The 21,683-nt window shown below is 38.9% G+C and overlaps 1 long non-coding RNA gene across 1 annotated transcript in view; it reads right to left on the reverse strand.

Annotated features, from left to right (window-relative positions):
• Window positions 1-21,683, reverse strand: part of LOC147873238 (uncharacterized) — a 68,362-nt gene that overhangs the window by 22,975 nt on the left and 23,704 nt on the right. The window contains exon 3 of the long non-coding RNA XR_015536165.1: window positions 9,723-9,780. This is a non-coding gene — a long non-coding RNA (uncharacterized LOC147873238). The remainder of the gene's footprint in view (window positions 1-9,722; window positions 9,781-21,683) is intronic.

The following is a 21,683-nucleotide window of genomic DNA, read 5'->3' on the forward strand; positions in this document are numbered from 1 at the left end:
CCTACGTCTTTTTATTAGTTATACAATAATAATTATAACGGGTTATAAGTAATAAAGGCATAACATTTTTACTTGAAATATTTTTAAAAACACAAATAAGTTACGAAATATAAGAAAAATATGAGAAATCTGATATTTAGTTCAGTTTAAACATGCTTCTAGTGCAATGCGTGATTTTATGTATTTATTTATCTGGATCTTACACACAAAATACCACCGAGGGAAATATATTTCACAGATTAATTTCACAATTTTTCATTCATAATGAAGTCCCCTCTTTCTGCCAAAACACTGAGAATTTCTTGTTCCCTCGGTCTTAAGAAGTATCTTAATAGGATTTCTTATTAACGGCTGGCAACATTTTACGTCTATTGTCAGAGCATATCCGAAAACGGTGTTAACGCTGATGCAAAGACTAAGAGTTATTATTTTTATTTTTTAAATGCGATTTTGTTAAGAACAGATCTCTAAAGTGGAGGGGGGGGAGAAGGTTTTAGTTAGTTGTCGAGTAATCGGTTTGGACAGTGGGGAAGATTAATTCTGCTCTGGCGTCTTTTACTTACTATCTTCTTCCACTGCAGGAAAATGATCAAATTCTAGCTATAGCCTCTTTTTTTTCCATCATCAGGGCGACCTAAGAAACTAGACTGCCTAGTATATGTCAGAGGGCTGTCATCGTCAAACTCGTCTCAGTAAGAAATTGAAATGTCACTTATGAAGTCTGATTTGAAAACTTCGTGGGATTCAAGGCTTGCAAAAAAAACACCTGTGGGAAGGAATTCAAATTTATCTCCGGCCCCTCCAACTATAAAATTTTACCTAAACTGTTCTCGGTAGTTTTGGCGACTGAAAGTCGACTCTTCCAATACATTTTTGCTCACTCAGTTCAAAAAGAACGTATAATAAAAGACGACGACGTCGTAATTAAGTTAATTAACTGAATACATTTTGGTAATCCTATCAGTGAGGAAACACGAAATCTGTGTTCACCAAGATCTTCTGCAGTATACGGATAAAGGGAACGCAGAAGAGGTTCTGAGAATGTTGGGCAGAGAGAAAGAACGGGATTACAGCGGGATTTCCATGAACAACAGGCTCAACAAATGGCTTCTTTACAACTGCTAAACGTCACAGACCATTAGCTTTACAAAACCCTTATTTCGCTTCTCTTCTTTGCCAGGAGGCAAGGTAAAGTTGTTTTTCAGCTCCTGCGTGCTCTTTGCTGTAAGGAACAGGTAACCCCCCCCCTCCCCACACCCACAGAACACCCGCGCGCCTTAAAACACTGGACCTGCTATTCCTGGATTTGTTCTCCCTCTGCTTCGTGTTCTACTGAGACTCCTTCATTCTTTCTTTCCTTTCGTTTTCATACGCCGAGCTATTCCACAGCCTTGCTTCATTGTAACGACACGTACTCAATTTTATTATAAGCACTTTCCCCCCATACACGTTCGTTTTAATTATATGCCCCTCGGTGATATTTAAATATATTTTCTACAGTTCCAAATCTATTGTAAACAAAAAAAATCGATAAAGAAGATTCCACACTTTACCTCTAACCATCGTGTTAGTATTATTGTCACACTGACGACTTATTCGTCCAAGTTCTTCGAAACTTTAAACTTCCCAAAATTGAAAATATTAATAACATGGTAAAGTTGAGTCATATTGTGATGTAATAAGTATATATTAAATCTTGTCCGTCTAATCACAATAAATTCTTATTAAATATTAAAAAAAAATTCATGAAAAATGATGGTCTAATGTAAATCGAATATTTCGATAAAGAACATCATCTAATATTTTAAATATTTTAAAATGTTAATTATTGTAATATTTTAATATCTAATAAGAATTTATTGTGATTAGACGGACAAGATTTAATATATGAAAATCTTAAGTATAAAGTATATAAAGGTAAAAAAAAAATCCTTACTTTATCCACGAACCTCGTCATCAATGCACACAGGTTTCCTAATCGTAAAGTCCACATATCATAAGTTTCGGCAGTAACTTGCAACATGATACGTTTCGTATGTCCCAAGCTCGTTACATGACATGTCTCGGCAGGTTCCCCGAAACCTCTCGTTTGTAACACAGAACGTCGCCTTAATTTAAGTTTTCTCTTAGCTGTAAGACGTAGCATTCCCCATTATGGAACACACACACATACCACTACCAACGTGGTAAAATAACACGCGAGAAAAACACCTGGAACAGATTCAACCCCGCAGGATTTATCGGTTTCCTCTACGATCCGTTCCCACTTTCCTCACACTGAGTTTCTTTTATTACAAGTAACGATCCACCCCCTTAGTTAACAATAAATATTTCTGTATCCCCATACATAGTGCGAGACTCAATTCAAGATGGCGTGAATTATTATGTACTAGCCGTAGATTCAGAGCAAGATAAAAGTGAAAGACTTTCTCCATTTCCTTCGCCAAAATTCGAGATAAATACAGTAACTGCACAAGAAATGTGTTTCGTGTGGTCTGGCAGTAAATCTTCGTGTAATCCACGCTCAGAATTACAAGCGGCAGGAGACAGATAGTACTGAAGTATGGAGCAGTATGTAGGTATCAGCCCCCACTCCCTTAAAACCCTAAATATTAAAAAAAAAATATTTATCTTGTCACTAGGATCGAGGAAATTAATCCCAAACGGAAAACGAAATATTATGAATTGTCTTTTGATGTCAGACATACGGCAAATATAACATTTTTATATGAAAATAAATTATGAAGGAAAAACGTTGTTTAGAAATTGAGGGCAGAATAAATTTCATCCAATTACGATAATGAGACAGAAATGAGATTGGCGGGGGGGGGGGGGTGTTCAGTTGAAAGAAAAAGTAAACAATGTATCTGAGAAACGACATTAAACATGGTTCGTACTTGCAGGGGTTAAAGCAAACTGTGATACACCTTTAGAACGATCTCGCTCCAAGCCACGGAGAACTCTTACCCCCCTCAGCTCAGGGGATGAAATATCGCTGCTTGTGTAAGGGTTGGAACAAAGACGGGATGAGAAAGTGAATGGAATAAGAGGCAGGGGATTATTTATTCTCAAGAAAGTAAGCGGACGTTTATATAGAAGGCTGAAACTGAATTCGCTGCTGCCTTTTGTCACAGCTCGTGTCGTCGCGACACGAAAGCATTCTGGCGTCCCGGGGCGACGCCGGACGACGTGAGTGACGTAAGACACCGCTCCACTGTCGTTAATGCTAAAGCAAATGCGCCATGGAAGGTATGTCCGTCGGCCTTTGTACCACACCTCTTGACGGAATTAAATAATCCTGGGGGTCTCGGGTTCGATTCCCGGCGGTGCCCGAATTTATAACTTGTGTTGGGCAAGGCCGTGGTCTAGGCAACACGGAGTTTTCCTCCGTGGCATCCCAACAACTACTCCATTCACACACAGAAGAAGGCAATGGCAAACCACTTCTGGATCATCTGCCAAGAACGTATATGAACAGGTCCCAGTCCGAGAAAAGGATGGAAGGATCCTGTTCATATGGACCTGTCGTCAGACAGAACATTAAATAATAATAAGATGAGGTGGTCTAGCGGTTAGAACGCTGGCCTTGTAATCCTGGGGTCTCGGGTTCGATTCCCGGCGGTGCCCGAATTTATAACTTGTGTTGGGCAAGGCCGTGGTCTAGGCAACACGGAGTTTTCCTCCGTGGCATCCCAACAATTACTCCATTCACACACAGAAGAAGGCAATGGCAAACCACTTCTGGATCATCTGCCAAGAACGTATATGAACAGGTCCCAGTCCGAGAAAAGGATGGAAGGATCCTGTTCATATGGACCTGTCGTCAGACAGAACACTAAATAATATTAAGATGAGGTGGTCTAGCGGTTAGAACGCTGGCCTTGTAATCCTGGGGTCTCGGGTTCGAATTTATAACTTGTGTTGGGCAAGGCCGTGGTCTAGGCAACACGGAGTTTTCCTCCGTGGCATCCCAACAATTACTCCATTCACACACAGAAGAAGGCAGTGGCAAACCACTTCTGGATCATCTGCCAAGAACGTATATGAACAGGTCCCAGTCCGAGAAAAGGATGGAAGGATCCTGTTCACATGGACCTGTCGTCAGACAGAACACTTTAAAAAAACAACAAACAAACAAACAAACAAACAAAGAAACGGTACATTCGTCAATTGCAATTTAGACCACAGTGTCCAGTTATGTGAGCGCCCCCTCCCCGAAGAAAATCGAAGTACAGGAAGATAGTTTCGTTTCAATCGCCGACGGAAAGGGCGACTTTTGGGAATGGTTTGGCGTCGACTCGTCAGCGCGTTGTGGTCCAAGCGATGAAAGAAAGAAAGGTGCAGTGGATATAGAGCGTCAACTCTAGCAGAGCCACCTACCGACTTCTCTTTAGAATTTATCGTGAACCCTTCGAAGAACCAAAGTCGAGTAATGAGAAACACAAGAATCGGTCTACACCCTGTGACCAAAATGCACAACTGTTTGGTGTCTGAGCAGGTGGTACATATAGTTACCATTTTGCTTTAAAAGGGTATAAAACAATATTTTCTCCTAGCAATAGACAGAAGGCATGACGTAAAAGAAGACTGACAATTACACAATGTAGAAGTAAATTTTATAAAAGATCTGTGTTAGACATTTTTCAATACGGAATATCTGAAGTATAATTCACACACGTGGATTTTCGGAAGTGGAAACTACTGCCGTCTTCAGATTCCTTATGATTTTGATATTAGGGGGCAACGATTGGGTTATAACCCGGGACCTTTTAAATACAGGCTAGTACACTAACCACCAGACTAAAGAATAATCAAGATGTAAAATTGTATCTTAATTTACGCCAAAATACATGATGATTACCTGACAGGAAACGATATCATAACTTACAGAAATTTTTATCTCTGACCATGACATTGATGATAATAAGTTCACCAAATTTCATGAAAATCCTTCAACTGGCTCAGGAAATCAGACGAAGCGACTTAGACGCAGGCAGGACTTTCTCATAGTGACGATGCTATAACACGTCATACGTGTACTTCGGTTGGCTGTTCTCCGCCGTCAATAACTGTCTGTCAATACTGCAAGCCAGCAGCCTCGTACAGAAACTAATTGCTGCAGGGGTCATCGAGACGCGCTCATTTATCTGCCTTTGTTCGGTCCAAGGTAGAGGACCCGACAGCCTCACTCGGCTTTCAAGGGGTTTTCCTGGCGTATCCTGGGACACCGCCTTAAAATAGGCCACGACACAGCCCGTTCCCACCCCTTCCTGTTCACAATAAATAAGTAGATTTCACTGTACAGAGTCCTTGTTACAGTAGCTCATCGACTCAAAAGTTTTCCATCTTTTAAAAACATTCGAGAAACCTACATTTCCCTCTCCTGAGGCAGTTTAATCCAATCCAAACCGTCACACGCAATTCATTTGTGATCCATTATAAAAGTTCGCCAGTGACAAATGCGAAATACTAGTAAAGTTCCCGTTAATATTGACGGTAAAATATAAATAATTAAACGCACACAGTAATAAATATTATCCTGTATGGCCCTTAACAGCATTTCCATAGCAACGGTTGTAACAAAACTCATTGTCCAACAAGACTACAAAAAAGAAATTATTTATCAAGTTGCCAATCAAAATTTGACAATTTGTAGACAGACCAGAAAAGAGCCTGGGGAAAACCCAGTTGACATAATGAGCTCATACACCAGGCCAATAACGCTGAGACATCGCACCGATTAATAAGAGCCAACAGATCGATCAAGAGAATTTATCCAAAGCTGCTGATACCAGGATCGCGTGTCTGCCTCATCTGGGGCAGAATCCCTCTAACAGGGGTGCAGCCCTGCTACCCCCATTTGAAGTACATGGAGCCCCTCCCCAACCCACGAGCACTTTCTGATAACCGTGATTCAGCACAGAATACACGACAAATTCTCTCTCTCAGCGACGGAACAGCAGTTAAGACAATGCATATATTAATTAGACTGACATCTTGATTTTTCCCCGAAATGATTAATCGATTCTTATCTTAATTAACGTCTGTTAAGATGTATTTAACGAAATGACTTTGAAAAGAGGCGACTTATTTCAGTGGACTGACTCAGTATGTCTTAATCAGTGTCTCTTAACGTCAGAGTCTGAGTTTCATATCGATACAAAACAAGAGATAAAATTATAGTTCGTTCATGGTATTTAAACTTCTGGTGTGTCTCTAAACGTGTACGGAAGGTCGCAACTTTTATTCAAAACGAATTTGCTACAGCGCAGACGCAAGTTATTTAATGTAGCCAGAAGCTACTTGATACATTTTTACTGCTAACTTTGCAGAAATTCGTGATAGCATTGCTACCATCTCAACTAGAAAGATGACTGTATATTTCACAGTAATTACTATTCTTTCAGCGTTTTGTGTTTTAATTTCCGGGCGTCATCAGTCAAAACAGATTTTGAAAACGTAGTATTAAGACAGAATCGAACATTGAGTCACTTTCCAGTGTTATGTGACTCAGCGTCCTTATTTTTTTCTACTAAGTACACTCGTTTCAGATCCAAAAAAAGTATTCATCAATAAAACAAGGACGATTCTGCAGTTCTGATATGTAGTTACAGCTCTCTTTGCACAAAATTCACGAAATGAGAGGACAGCTTGGCCATCCATTAGTCCATCCGGGTGTCTCATATCTAAACGAATTCTGGTAAAATCCGATGCCGCGTCTACACTAAAATTTTTCGAAATAAATTAATATCTATAAGCTCAAATCTAACTTACGACTGTTATCAAAACGGTCCACCACACAAATAGTTCTTACGCCTCACAGGTTCCAGTCGAAGAACTTTTCAACCTGGTGAACGTTTACCAACATACGATAACAAAATAATCCACGGCTCTAGTTAATGTAACAGGGTTATTTTGCGTTGCAATTAACTTTTTAACAGTAAGATGGTAAAGTTGCGTCATATTGTGATATAATAAGTATATATTAAATCTTGTCCGTCTAATCACAATAAATTCTTATTAAATATTAAAATATTACAATAATTAACATTTTAAAATATTTAAAATATTAAATGATGTTCTTTATCGAAATATTCGATTTACATTAGACCATCATTTTTCATGTTTCACGACATGTTTCAGTTCCTAAAAGAACCATCCTCAGGTGTATATAATTATATGAAGCTTCAAAACGATAAATAATTCAAATACAATTTTTATACATTATGCTAGCGTGCATTTTTATTAGATTTTTACCAGATATCAAACGATGTACTTTTTAACAGTAGTCTTTCAGTGGTAAAGATGTCCCTGGTACTTATTAGGCAGGTAATCAGGAGTACGAGGAGTGGAGGTAATCATCCACTCATTCTTGGCCTAAGTACGAAGTGTAGGTGAGACGTCAAAACTTGTTATACGGAGCGTTCTGTTGTAAATTTATTTTAATGTCAACAATTTTCACTGCAATATTTAAGTATATTAAATGATTAAGTTAATCTGCTTCCTAAATAACTCTATACAGGCCAAAGAAAATTTCGCGAGTATTTATCCACTTATTTTTGGTAACCCTATAAGTAGACGAGTCATATATACACTTCCCTGTTTCCAGTAAGGACCAAATAAGATACAGCAGAAGACACATTTACAAAACGATATGACAGTCATATTCCTGAATTCAATAGAAGAAGATGGATGTGGTATGTGTGTGTGACTTTAATTAAAATGTCTCTACTGACCGTGTCAAAAACATTACTCGTTAGAACACAACAACTGAGCAGTTACATGAACCAACTATTGACTAACTCCCTTCTAATGTCACTCCAAGATGTAAACAAAGGAGGGGGTTCCAGGTTCAAATCCTACCCCGAAGATCGTCTATTCCGATATATTTCGTGGTATTCTCCAGTTTCTCTAAATAAACACCAGTTTTTTATTTGTAGTGTTCTGTCTGACGACAGGTCCATATGAACAGGATCCTTCCATCCTTTTCTCGGACTGGGACCTGTTCATATACGTTCTTGGCAGATGATCCAGAAGTGGTTTGCCATTGCCTTCTTCAGTGTGTGAGTGGAGTAATTGTTGGGATGCCACGGAGAAACCGGGGAAGCCCCCGGAGGAAAACTCCATGATGCCTAGACCACGGCCTTGCCCAACACAAGTTATAAATTTGAGCACCACCGGGAATTGAACCCGGGACCCCAGGCTTACAAGGTTAGTGTTCTGACCGCTAGACCACCGTGGCGTACAGTAGTTAAATTACGTCACTACCACCACGTTACATGTTCATACCGATTCATTTTTCACTAATCATCCTACCATTAGACGTCATATAATTTGAGCGTCGCTAAAACACAAAAGAATCCACCGAGGGAATGTTCTCGATCCAGTGCAATCCATTTACAGGTTTATATGATGAGAAATGGCATATGACAGTGTCTAAGAAGAACCTATTCTGTGTCCATAAGCTTCACGTCTTAAGGGCAAAGGAGTACGTTCCCGCCCGGCACCAGATGGCAACGCCAGTCTTCTGGACGGGACATTTATAAATGACTGCTAAACCATCCCATCCCCACACACACACACACACACATGGTGTATATATCGCTGAAATGTGCTTTACGGTTCGAATTTACTCAACATACATGGAAAAACACACGTTGATGCTAGACTGGTCTTTACGTAATGATTTATGACAGCCATACCAACATTATAAAAATCAGTAGGATTTCAGGTTCTCACGGTGATGGGAATAAAGATGGTTATCTTCTGGGTAGAAATTTATTAACGTTCCAGGGGTACGTTCTGCCTCCTTAATCATAGACCTGATGATGGAGGCAGCAACGAACCTCTGAAACGTCGGTGAACTTATACCCAGAGGACAGCCATATTCGATGGTGAACGTATTTAGGAAACTGTCGGTACTATTCTATCGTTTATCCTTGTCTGTGGATCCCTTGACTTAGGTAAAGGAAATTCCTAGCGAAAACGGTGACACGGACAGATGACCAGGAGAACATTCCCTCATAATATGTCCTAGTTCCTCAGACCTCCGTCTGTTTCATTAGCTACATCTGTTCTGTACACCAGGTTAAAGCCGCCGCTAACCCGTTCCAAATACGTAGTCTTATTTAGACCAGGGGATCTGTACCTCTCAAGACAGGACCACATCGATAGGCCGGGCCGCTGAATTATAAATGAGGACAATTTATCGAGACGTCGTTGACAAACAAACACTTTTTAAACAAATTTGTTGATTTCATTTCGTATGATTCTCAATGCAAACTGCGATTATTTCCTTAAACAGCGTTAACCAGTTGATCTTCGTAATGGTGAAGTGTAGTGTTTTCTTCGCGGTACGGACTGGATTCTTTAATATTATTTAGACGAGCGTAGGCTTCAAAGGGTTAACCAGTTGATCTTCGTAATGGCGAAGAGTTGTGTTTTCTTCGCGGTACGAACTGGTTTCTTAAATATTATTCGGACGAGCTTCGTGCTTCGAAGGATTAACATTCTGCTAACAAAAATTGTTTTAAAGGATTTTTGAAGCTCATTAGAGTCCATTATAAAACTCGATCCATCCATAAACATGGCATTAAAACAGTTGGGAAGACCGAACAAGGCCACAGCTTGCAGTAATGGCGGATCATAATGGAGAAATGGTCTCCCTTGTTCTTCTCATCTACTTACTAAGTTAAAATATTGTAATGGTCATTCCACATTACCTGCACAGCGCTATCCAAGGGGCAAAGCGAACACCAGGTGGCAGCTGCGGTCAGGTTCCTATAAATTACAGAAACAATCTTCATTAAGATGCAAGCATATCATCTTTAAACGAAACGCTATTTAAATTTGAGTTCATTATACTAAATCATTAATTACCATTCAGTCTGGTAAGAAATATTTAAATATATACGACCAAGCAGTTCAGAATCTTTCGCCCTCCAATCTGCTGCCTGAAAATGTAAAGATTAAAATATTCAAAACTCTCTTCAATTCTTCGGATAAATTTTTGTAATATTTTATGCCCTGGAACTTTAACATTCTTGTTTTTCGCTATTTATAAGACACGATAAATAATTTAAGATTTAGAGGCAATACGAAAGCGAACTCCCCAAAATAGTTGGCTTATGCGCACATACGTAGTGTACCTGTCAAGTTCTAGAAACATGTCTGTCTTCTCGGTTGTTGCGCCGTGCAGTCTGACAGAATTTTATCAACGTTTCGGGATGGAGGCAGCAAGTACCTCTGAAACGTCGATAAACTGCCACAAGACTACACAGTGATACAACTCAGAAGTCAGCCATCTTCATACTAAACGCCGTGAGAATCTCAAATCCTTCTGCTCTAGTTCAGGTTTTGTATTTTGTGTTTAAAATTGCGAATAATACGCCGAGTTGATTATGGACCCACAAATTAATGTGTCAGTGGCGGGTTCCAACTAACAAGATGCAATTCTGAGAGAGGATCCAACTTGAAAGTGTTTAATTATGCACGACAATTTTCTCGTTCGCAAAGCGGACGTCCTCGATCCCGTACAAATAACGGTCAGAGCTGAACACTTCCTATAATATGGGGGTACAGAAGTTGGAGAGTGTTAAGGTAAGTTGTAGAGACCACTAAGGTCCATTCTAGCAGAGGTCAAGGCGAAAAGCAATACCCATGCGTTATAGAGACTGGGGAGGATACAGGTGTTTGCCCTGATAAAGAAGATTGGTGTCTCGTACTGAGGATGGAGGCTGTGTTAATAGCAGAGTAGGTACGTAGAGACAAAAGCTTTCTTACCGAAGTTAGATACGCTGGAAATTACAGGTAAGGGAACACGATTACTTCTTCTGTACACAGACGACAGATGGGAGAGAAATTTATTACTAAGACCACTCGTCAAAATCTATTATCTCAAACAGACAATTGCTATTTATTGATTATTTTTTTTAAAAAAACACTATTACACTGCAAGAAATGTAAAAAAGTAAGCGTATTTGAAATAAGATTTATATATTGATTCTAACCTACTTATCTTATTAACGAAACAAACGAGCGAAATTAAATTTGCACAATTTTGGCATAGATACAAGAGAAAACTTTTTTTTAACATTCCCAGTTCCCAGGCAGAGTCCGCTCGAAGCTCGCATAAATATTAGTTCAATATTTTGATCCTGCTTCGAAGGACACGCAACACATGTCCTGAAATAAGGAACCTAAGAAAGCCTAAGTACAGTCAGCGCAAAAACGCACTGTTATTTAATACTAAATCAGGCGGTATATATAGTTATTACTGGACTCTTAACGATTTGTATGAAGCAAAGGTAATATAACTTGTGTGATATAAGGCTGTACATAGGCGCCTCTTCAAATTCAAGTAACCTACGTGTCTAGCGAAGCAAATAGAAATATTGTTATGAAGCTGATCAACTTACTTGCAGTGCAACGCACATATCAAGAGCCTGGTAATAACTCAAATGCGACAGAATACTTTACCAGTCCAGACACCAAAGTAGACGTAAGTTGTAAGATGGCGGAGAGCGTTCGGATATAACGAGAGAAAGAGACGGATGATGAACTAACAGAGTATCGGATACAGAGAGAGAAGGAGGGAAAGGAAATTTTGAGCAGAGCGAAAAAAAAAAGTTAAGTTAAACAGCTTGGAGCTTGTTTCACACACCTGGGTATCTCAGATAAGTCCTGAATCCAACTACTGCTCTTCGTTGCAAGAACTTTCACGTCAAATCGCACGTTTTAATAACTATAAATTGAATGATAGAGACGAGGGGCTTGTATGTGGTTACGTGTTCGATACCAACAGGTTAAAACGGAATAAGTTACAATTAAACATTCCTTTACAAGTTCAAGGAAAAAATGAAGACTTGCCCTGCTGTTTGCGTGGTCTTACGAATTTTGAAATTCGGCCTCGATTTTTGTCCTTGCGATTGGACAAACTCTTACGTTGTCACGTGTCATCTCAAAGAAGCTAATCCCTGAACAACACTGATCGTTACAAGTGATAAATACATCGCCCTAATCTGTACAGACTTCAGATTATAAGACATTAAATATGTGTGGGGAGTGTAGATGGGATTAAACTGGCTCAGGGTAAGGAATTGTGACGGGCTCTTGTGACCACGGTAATGAACCCTAGGGTTCCGCAAAATACGGGAAATTTTCTTCACGGGTCAGTTACTGTTTGATTCTCAAAAAAGACTCTGATACACGGGGTTAATTAGTCAAAAAAGTAAATTCATAAAAAGATAGGAATTTGAGATGATGTGACTAAAATTATTGGCAACTGTGAAATAAGAAAACTGGGAAAATGTCACAATACAAAAGACCCGTAAACGAAATAAATTGATATAACAGAAAACCTGTAACATTGGTTCAAATTAAATCTCTCTGTCGCAGTTCACAGAAATCCATTATTTCATAATCTTCAATCTAAGTTTCGATATCGATACAGCTACTTAAAATATTTTTTTTTTAAAAAAAACCATTTTTATAAATAAAATTATTCTCCTTTTTGGTGTTTTGTCTCAAAACGAAACGTTATCAAAATCAATTTTCTTATATTGCCACAACTACACTTTTCATGCCAAACTTTATACTTATCCGACATAGTCCACTTTTGCACGCAAACAGTCTCAAAAGTTTATCGGTTTTTAAAGTGCGTTGCGAAGTACAACATCATATAGAAAGTAAAAATACTTTCCCAGTAACTAAAACCACTTGCTCGGTGTTTGTGTTTAGGAGATAACACAAATTGGTAGATCGTTCTACCTTGCAGCTCTATGGACGTTCTTAACACAGCGGATTAGAGATACCAGACGTCGAGACACGTGTTTTTCATTAAGAGACAGACTTCAATTAATTTCTGTATTCAGAACAGACAACGTTTAGACGTGATGATAATCAAATTTGTAATCGATTACTTGTATTGAACAATGTGGTCATTCTTTCCTGAACTCATTGCGTTTTCACCTCAGAAAAGGTGGGTCCATCTACGCTGAAACGAGTAATAATAATAATTTCATGCTAGGATAAATGTAAATGAGAGTCGACGTTTACGGCGAACGTCCTATAGCTATTAAATGCTAGCAGTCATAGAATTTTTCTCAACGTACTATCAAGTAAAGGCAATGTTTCCCTCTCTTTAGTTCAGACAAGGGAAATTATTGTTGTTTTGCAAGCAAAAAAAAAATATTACGAGGCTATTTTCTTAGTTTTAAGAATTTCTTTCCCTTGTAAAATTAATATTCTTTTATTCAGACAAAGCATCTTTCAAACTCATCCCCATATCTCGATTACGCAGCAGAGAGACTGCAGCATCTGTGGAAGGAGTAGTTCAGCTGTCTCTATGGATAAATGCTGCTGAGAAGTTCTCTCAGATCTGTTAAAGAGACGCGCATTGTACGAGCCATAACTTAAGGAGTTGCCGGTGGGGGGGTGGGGGAGGTTATTTCAGGGTTTGTAAACTTAAGATGGAGGGGGAGGGGGGTGTTTCTTCTCGCTTCTCGTTTGTTGTAATATATTTTGCTGTTATTTTGGTAGTCAAATCAAATGTATTAGCATTCTTAATTTAAGTAGAAGAGGGTAAGATTGTAGATGTATTGAAGATTTTTATATAAAGTTCTTATAAACTTTTCGGGTTAAATTTACCTTATTAAGGAGATGGATGTTGAATCTTCTCAGAGTTATGTTTGTCTGCTGTCTACTTGTTTTGAAACGTAAATTGTTCCGGAGTATTTTTATGAGAGTCAGCGAAAACCACGAATAACACAAGTTCGCCTAATTTTGCTGCTGATGATGATGTGGGTTTCAGTGCCCTGTAGACTCGTAAATAGGTTAAAACGTTTCGGATAAACATATTGTTGCCATCTTCAGGGCTGATGATGACCCAACTGAGTAGGTGCCCCTTCCTACTTTTTAACCTGAGGACGGAAGCATATCCAGCTTCCGAAACGTGGCGTTCTTTTTTTAAAAAAAACAGACGACGGACATAGTCCAGGAATTTATTTTTCCCTAATCTGAAAGTGTTGCACCGAACAGGGGCTCTAGCTTTACAGATACAAGACAAGGGTCTGATTTCAACAGCTGAATTAGCGAAACTGTTAAGTCTGGTCACGTTTCAGATAACCTGCAGGGTCTCCGCACCTCGTGAGACTAGCTTGCGCACGCCGTCTGGCGTGTATAATTGGAAAAGAACTCCCTGCTTCCATTCAACCATCAATAAGACTGTGGTCAGTTCTCTGAGCTAAAATTTCTCTTGTTTCAAAGATTTACGAAGACCAGAAAACTGTAAGATCGGGCAAGTGCTTATTTTTCACGTGAGCAAAATATTTCAACTGCAGACAATAACTAAGCAGAATACATCCTAAGTGATGATTTAGCTTCCAAGTTGAAGAAATTACATCGTATTTATAAACTTTAGATTAAAATGAGGCCAAAAATTATGCGAAGAAGACGTGACAGTTATATCGATTCTGTTTCTCATGTGAGTGATTTGCGGTTCGATTCTATGTAAAGGCATATATATATTCACGTCACCGTAAAAATTTCATTTGTCAATTTACAACGAAAGACTATTTCATTCATGAAATAATGTCGCGTACTCGCAATGTTGTTATTTCTCGTTTAAAATGCCTAATTTAAATAAGGAATTTTTTTCGCAATTATTAAATTTTATAAACTTACTTTGTACAGCATAAATGTTGTCAGATTTTGTACACCCTTTCACTTGCTGTTCCTTTATAAGATGTTTGTGTGGAAGAAAGTGTAATATCAAAATTAAACTAAAAAATCTTTGTGCCTGTTGAGACTTCACAGCGATATATCGAATCTATATTAAAAATTTCGAAAACATAATCTGACTAACGATATTAATTTGAGTAAAAATATTAAAATCACAAAGAAACGACTAATCTACTATTTTTTCTTAGCAACAAAACAAATGAATCTCAATCCTTCAAAGTAATTCCTCAAGCGCACATCCAATAAGGTCTACTATTACACACTGATCCTCGTTATCTACAAAAGTAATTGATTCAAACATTTCCTAATGCAAGAGCCAATGATTGCTACTCGCCATAAGGACTCTGATGGACCTAGAAACTGGTCCAGTGAGCCGACTACACTCTGTAGCATTTTACATTATCATACAGGTCTTGTGTAGATAGAGGAACATGCCAGTATTATAAACAAGGTAGAGTGTATGAAGCCGCACAAGCTACTTTGTATAATGGTTAACTGCATATACCATTGGCTTAGTTGGAAAGAAAAATATGGTCGCCATTATTGTCTGCCGGGTACGGGATTTGCGGGCGAACCCCGGGTGTTAAGTGGATCAGCGTATAAATCGAAAACACAAGAGCGGCCGCGGGAGCCCCCCCAGAGAAACAACGCAGAGAGCAGGTGTTCTCGTGAGGAGCTGGTTTAGTCTCCCATTATTGCTTTTTTGTTTTAAATATATCTCTTTTCTTTTCGCCTTTATATATTTTTTTTTTCCTCCTTCTAAGAGGTATAACCGTGTTATTTATTTTATTTTTACGTATTATACTTCTCTCCGTAGAGAAGAAATTAAAGTCAGCTTCTTATTTCCTTTTAAATTTAAAGTTAAACACTTTTTTAAATTATATACCTAGTTCCTTTTTTTTTTTTTTTTTTTGGTATATTTTTCAAACTGTCTTGGTTTTTTACAAAACTAACAGAAAAGAAAAGAAATTAAGTTATGGAAAATATTTAGTCTACTAAATCTCCAAATTTTGGTTTCCCACCCCTCTGTCAAGTTTACTGTACGACTTATACTAACAGAGGCATTAGGCCTACTTTAAGATTCTGTATTAAGGAATTTTATCTAATGTAACACAGTGCAATTAACTGTTTGAAAGCGTATTTAAATAAATGTGAAAATTGTATGCGTAACACAAAAAAACAACGTCCAAATTCTCACAGCTTATTTAATTTGAAATTTTTTTTTTGGAAAATTTAAATTTTTCAGAAATGGCTAAGAATCTCAACCACGTATATTCCAGTCAGTTTGAACTGTCTAACGCTGTTTAAGAAAATAATCGATGCTTACGGTGAAGATCATACGAAATACATCAATACAAAAACCCGCAGTTAGTGATTCTTGAAACAGGTAGGACATATTTCTCCCCCCCCCCCATTAGGCATTAAACAGTTGATCTCCTATTTTTATTTAACGTCGTTGCGTTGGGTCGAATTTGCATCGTGCACAGAAGCAAAACTGTTCACTATCAGCTCCGTTCCCATTATTTCGGGCCGTGTAAGTGGTAGAGAAATGGTGATAGGGAAGGGTTGGACGGGGTGATGAAGTGGGTAACAAAGAAGAATGTGAGTTTTCAACATGCAAATTAAAAACTCCACAGCTGCCTCATTGTGTGCCGTAGACAAAGAAGATTCAAAATATAAAAGAAGTCGGGATGGGACAAACATACAAAATAAAACACGAAAAAACTGCACTCGAATAACAAACCAAAAAAAAATCATGAGAAAAAGTGAGATCTCTTTTAAATATCAGAGACAGACACAATGGAAATGTGACGATGGTATTTCTACTGACAGCAATGTGGTCCTCCATGGCAAAGCGAGTGTTTCTGTCAGAATGTCTAAACCACCTCACGCGGCATCTCGAGCATCGAGCAACCAGGCAGTATTTCTGTTAATTAACCATTTAAAGTACAATGGTAACTATAAGCACCACCCGATTTAACACTCAGTAACTCTGCATCGCTCCCATAGAGCGCAGCTGTGTTCCAAATAACTGTCAGAGCGAACAGCGATCACAGAAATGTCGAGATGGAAATAAAGCGAATGCTATCATAGGGACCCAAAGATTCAGAGAAAACGACGCTGGCTCACCGACGTCTATTGCCCCGACGCCTACGCAAGGGGCAGAACGTTCATCTTAGCTGTGTTAGACCAGATAACACTTTAAAGGATAAAAATTATAAAGTGTTACTGACGTGTCTTCAGAGGTACTCCATAACACTGAATGCGTCGTTAACCACCTCCATATAGCTCATGTTTGCCAGCTCGGTTAGGCTCACGTTCTCCGTCTGTCTGTGCAGACTGCATTAATTTCCAAGCTGTTAACCAAACCTCGAGTGCTAACACATTGCTTGTTTTCGTGATAGATTTTGACGTGGCGTGCTACGACGCAGTTCTCGCGTGTCGTTTGATTAGGTCTTTTGAAAATGTCTCGCTCCGCCACTGGTATACACTCCCAAAGTACATAAACATTTCGGGACAAAACAAAAGAAACATATCTCCCAAAAGTTGTAATGTTAGTTGATGGAAAACGTAAAGTGACAAAGATTTCTCTCGTACAGAAAATGTAAGGTAGTAATGTGAAATTGAAGAGTACGTATTCCGGTCCCCAAGTCCATAAATGTCTCGTTTCCTTTTCTTTCAAGGTCTGTGTTATCAATTTTGTAAAGAACGAGTCCCAGGGGTAGGCTGAGCCCCGGGGTAGCCATTGTGTGAGCTCCGATAGGAAAACTCCTCGACACATGTATTATTCCGACTAAACTTTCCAGTGCGGAAACAGCACAGGAAAGTCACTTCAATTCAACTCAGGTATTCTGACAGACCGCGGCATGAGCTAAGAAATGCACGCAAAGTTTTAGTCAGAAAACCCGAAAGGAACACGCTACCTCGATAACAGCTCATCAAGACGGACACTGTGTCTTGAATCCGACGGAAAATGGTAAAAAAAAATAATAATTATGTCAGAAAGAGGTGTCAGAATTTTTATTTTCAAATTAATGTGCTGTGAAATTATTTTGAAAGTTCCATTGTCTAAATAACACATAAAAATTCAGTCCGTACCTAAAAGAAAACGCGTCTCCATGACAACGATAAATTAGTTGATGTCAATAACGAAGTAGTCGCTATTTATTCTGAGAATAATTTTCATTCCGTAGGCAAAATGCGGACTTACTGAAAGTTAAATCAGGTGGTACATATAGTTACCACTACGTTTTAAAGGGCTAAAAAAAATCGGGCGAGACGATGTGGAATGTGTTAGTTTAGCATGGGATACAAGACCAGGGTGAGGGCTGGCTGTTCTGAACGAGAGTTTGATGAAAGAAAGATGTGAAACATTAATTTGTATCAGTTTTAACAAAAAATCAAACCAGACACACAAACTTCTGACATCTGCGGAGAGAGTTGAATTTTTCCCACATAGCAGGATTATTCAACGGCAAAACTTATCATCGCATTCAAAATATATCGGGTTCGAATCCAGGCGGAGTTGCTGATTATTCTGGAAGATATTTTCGGAAGTTTCTTTGAATACATTCAAGTGAATGCTGGAATATTACCATCTCCTCCACTCGTAGTAAAGTATATGAACTCTGCACTTGAATAAGAATAAATTAAAAAAAACTCAAAACTTCCATTTCTGCATAATACTATTCTTCAGTGTAGATACGTCGGTTCAGTGAGTTAGTGCCACAGGTGGACAGAGGCATGGCATAAAGTTGGTGGTGAGAAAAAAGAAAATGGGTGATGACCACACATACAAAGTCTTCCAGCACGTGAGGAGAGACGCCCCACGCGAATACGGGGCAGAAACGGACAGGGTACAACACCACAGCATATAATGGAAGACAGAAAGTACCGGTGACCCATAATGTTCGAGAATTCGTCTCCTAGGAGACCGTCCACAGCCCCTGGACGATGTGATGCTTACAAATAAGAACCCGGCTTACTATCTGAGACAACTACAAAACCTAGCTCTAGGGTGACAACACATCTGTACACACTCCACGCGACTGAATTTTATAATATAAGAGAATACAACTTTATCCAAACGTAACACAGTCAAATGACAATGATATTAAATGACATTTTTCCTGATAACAGGTACAATGTTTTCCACCAATAAGAGTGGACCAATCGCGTTGGCTGCACAAAAATACACTGGCGGGTGGCACGCGGACTACGCGAATTGAAATCCGAAGCATTCCTGTTTCGAGGCGATGGCAGAAACCTTGATCATGGAACGCACTAATAACGCTGAGCAATGCTGAAAGTAGGTCATTATCGTTACATCTTAACTGAGTCAAGTGCATCCAGCGACGGCCTCTCACAGATCTGACGATAAACACTGTACAATGTTGCTGACGTCATGGGGAATTCACACGTATTATCATCATCATCATCATAATTGAAGCTGAACAAATGAATCAGGAGAGGAAAGTGGGAGCAGATAAATTTTCGTCTGTGAAGGTTCCAAGGCGTTTCCCACTCGTCCTTATGGTAAAGGTAAGTTTCAAGAGAAGGTAAGTCGCTGGAATTGGATTTAAGTCACTTCGAGACTGTTAACATCACATAAGTGCTTGAGAAATTGAGATGAAATACTTCTTAACCCTCTGTTGAGCCATCTTAATTTCTGTAAGTAAAAACGAGTTAAAGAAATGTATGATGATCGCGTGGGGGGAATTTCGTGACACCAATTTTTTCCCCCAACCACGAAAAATCACGGTAATCTCCACACTTTCATGTTGCACGTTTACTGACGTCACCAAGAGGGATCCCCCTTCTAATTTACGTGCTTCGGCATCGTAAACACGTTCCAGAAGATTCTCATAACTGCTGCGTCACTCGAGCGTAATAAGACGGACCTACTTTCTCTGCCATTAACCTTTCTCACACGAGATTGTCCAAACAGCCAAGGAGATTCTCACCTGGCTGTGATTCTCACAGGAAAAAGTGCAACGAGAAATTATAAACAAAACTAGAAAATCGCCCGTCAAGAACAACGGGAAAAGTAGTTAACACTAAAAGTCATGAGATGATAATGTTGCGTCATATTGTGAAGATTATATTATATTATATTCCAACACGACATTACTTCTAGACGGACCTCCTCCACTCTTCATATCTGACCGATTATAAAAAACCACGACAAACATTTCACCCACGCAAGATCACGCTACATTTACGAAACAACATTGAATGTGATAACAAAGTACAATTGATCTAGAAGAGGATAACTTTCCGATGTTTAATGGACATCTGACGAAGGATTGCATTTAGAATATTACATTTGAATTTATATCGATTATACACCTGAAGATGGTTCATTGAAAACCGAAACATGTCGTGAAAAAGATGATGCTCTAATTGTAAATCGAACGTTTCGATAGAAGGAGCATCATTTTAATATATTTTAAATATTTTAAATATTGAATGTTAATTGTAGTAATAATATTTTAATATTTTAATATTTAATAAAATATTTTATTGTGATTAGACGGTTAAAATTAAACAAACAACTAAAAGTCATATTTTTTCGCATAAGACGCAAAATCCCTTAGCAACATTACCATGACAACGGTTATAACAACACACGCATTCATAAACATTATCCCATGACCCGATTAGTGGAACCAAAAGTCTAAACAATATTTAAACCTTCATCCCTTACATCAAATAAAATACAACTCGTAACTCATCACAGAGATAAGACTAGTTACTGTTGTCTACGAAATTTAACTGGGGGTCAGACCCGAGTTTTTCATTCAGGGATGTACAAATAACGCAGTCTTGGTCACAATTATAAAGAGACGCTTTTAATTTTATCTCACTGCGGTCCCTGAAGAGGGCATTGTCCTGCAATGCGAATGCAACAGTCAGGCACGGAGCGATCATTTGGTCGGCCTACAGCGCGTCCTTTGAACGGTGAAAGTGTGCCGACACACTTGGCATTTAGACAGTCAGTCAATCAGTCAGTCAGTCAGTCAGTTGGCGTAGGAGTAGCGGTCGCCGCAATATCGCCCACAGTTTAACCACGTGAACGAAGAAAGTTGCTTTGCACAGCGACACCTAATTTTAAATTCTTATTTAACGAAATTCCGCCCATCAGCAGACCCGCTATTACGGGATCAAACGTTTCCCCGCCCCTGACACAATATTAAGCCAGCTCAATCCAATCCGAAACTTCGTTCACTTTCTAACGATTAACTTAAATTAAAAATTGTGTCTACATCATCAAAAACACGACAGATTTTAGCGTTTGTTTTAATAAGAAGTTTCCATGTTTACTGATGTTTCAGATCCAGGTGGAATTTTGAATTATTCGAACTGGAACCAGATTTAACACGCTCATAACCCGGCGGTGCCCGAATTTATAACTTGTGTTGGGCAAGGCCGTGGTCTAGGCAACACGGAGTTTTCCTCCGTGGCATCCCAACAATTACTCCATTCACACACAGAAGAAGGCAATGGCAAACCACTTCTGGATCATCTGCCAAGAACGTATATGAACAGGTCCCAGTCCGAGAAAAGGATGGAAGGATCCTGTTCATATGGACCTGTCGCCAGACAGAACACTAAATAATAATAATAATAACCCGTTCTTTACAAGATTCTTAATTATAAATGCAGACAGGTTCGACCATTGGCTTTTCTAGATGCCATTCAGGCAGGAGGTATGGCTGGCTCCTTAGATGGGAGATCAGTCCATAAAAAGGTATCTTCGTTCACAGGCAAAGAACAAAACATACAGACAAACGCGTATATCTGTTATACTGGGCACTGTCTTAAGGTCCAAGACGTACGCTAAATGCAGAATAGAATGGACAGTTTTCAACATAATGTACGTATAATGAATCACATACAATTACACAGGATTTGAATCTGACATCGTACATCCAGAAAGAGAG

The sequence above is a fragment of the Zootermopsis nevadensis genome, unplaced genomic scaffold (assembly GCF_977971745.1).
Source record: "Zootermopsis nevadensis isolate Lab colony 2312 unplaced genomic scaffold, Znev_1.0 Znev_ptg000021l, whole genome shotgun sequence".
NCBI lineage: Eukaryota > Metazoa > Arthropoda > Insecta > Blattodea > Termopsidae > Zootermopsis > Zootermopsis nevadensis.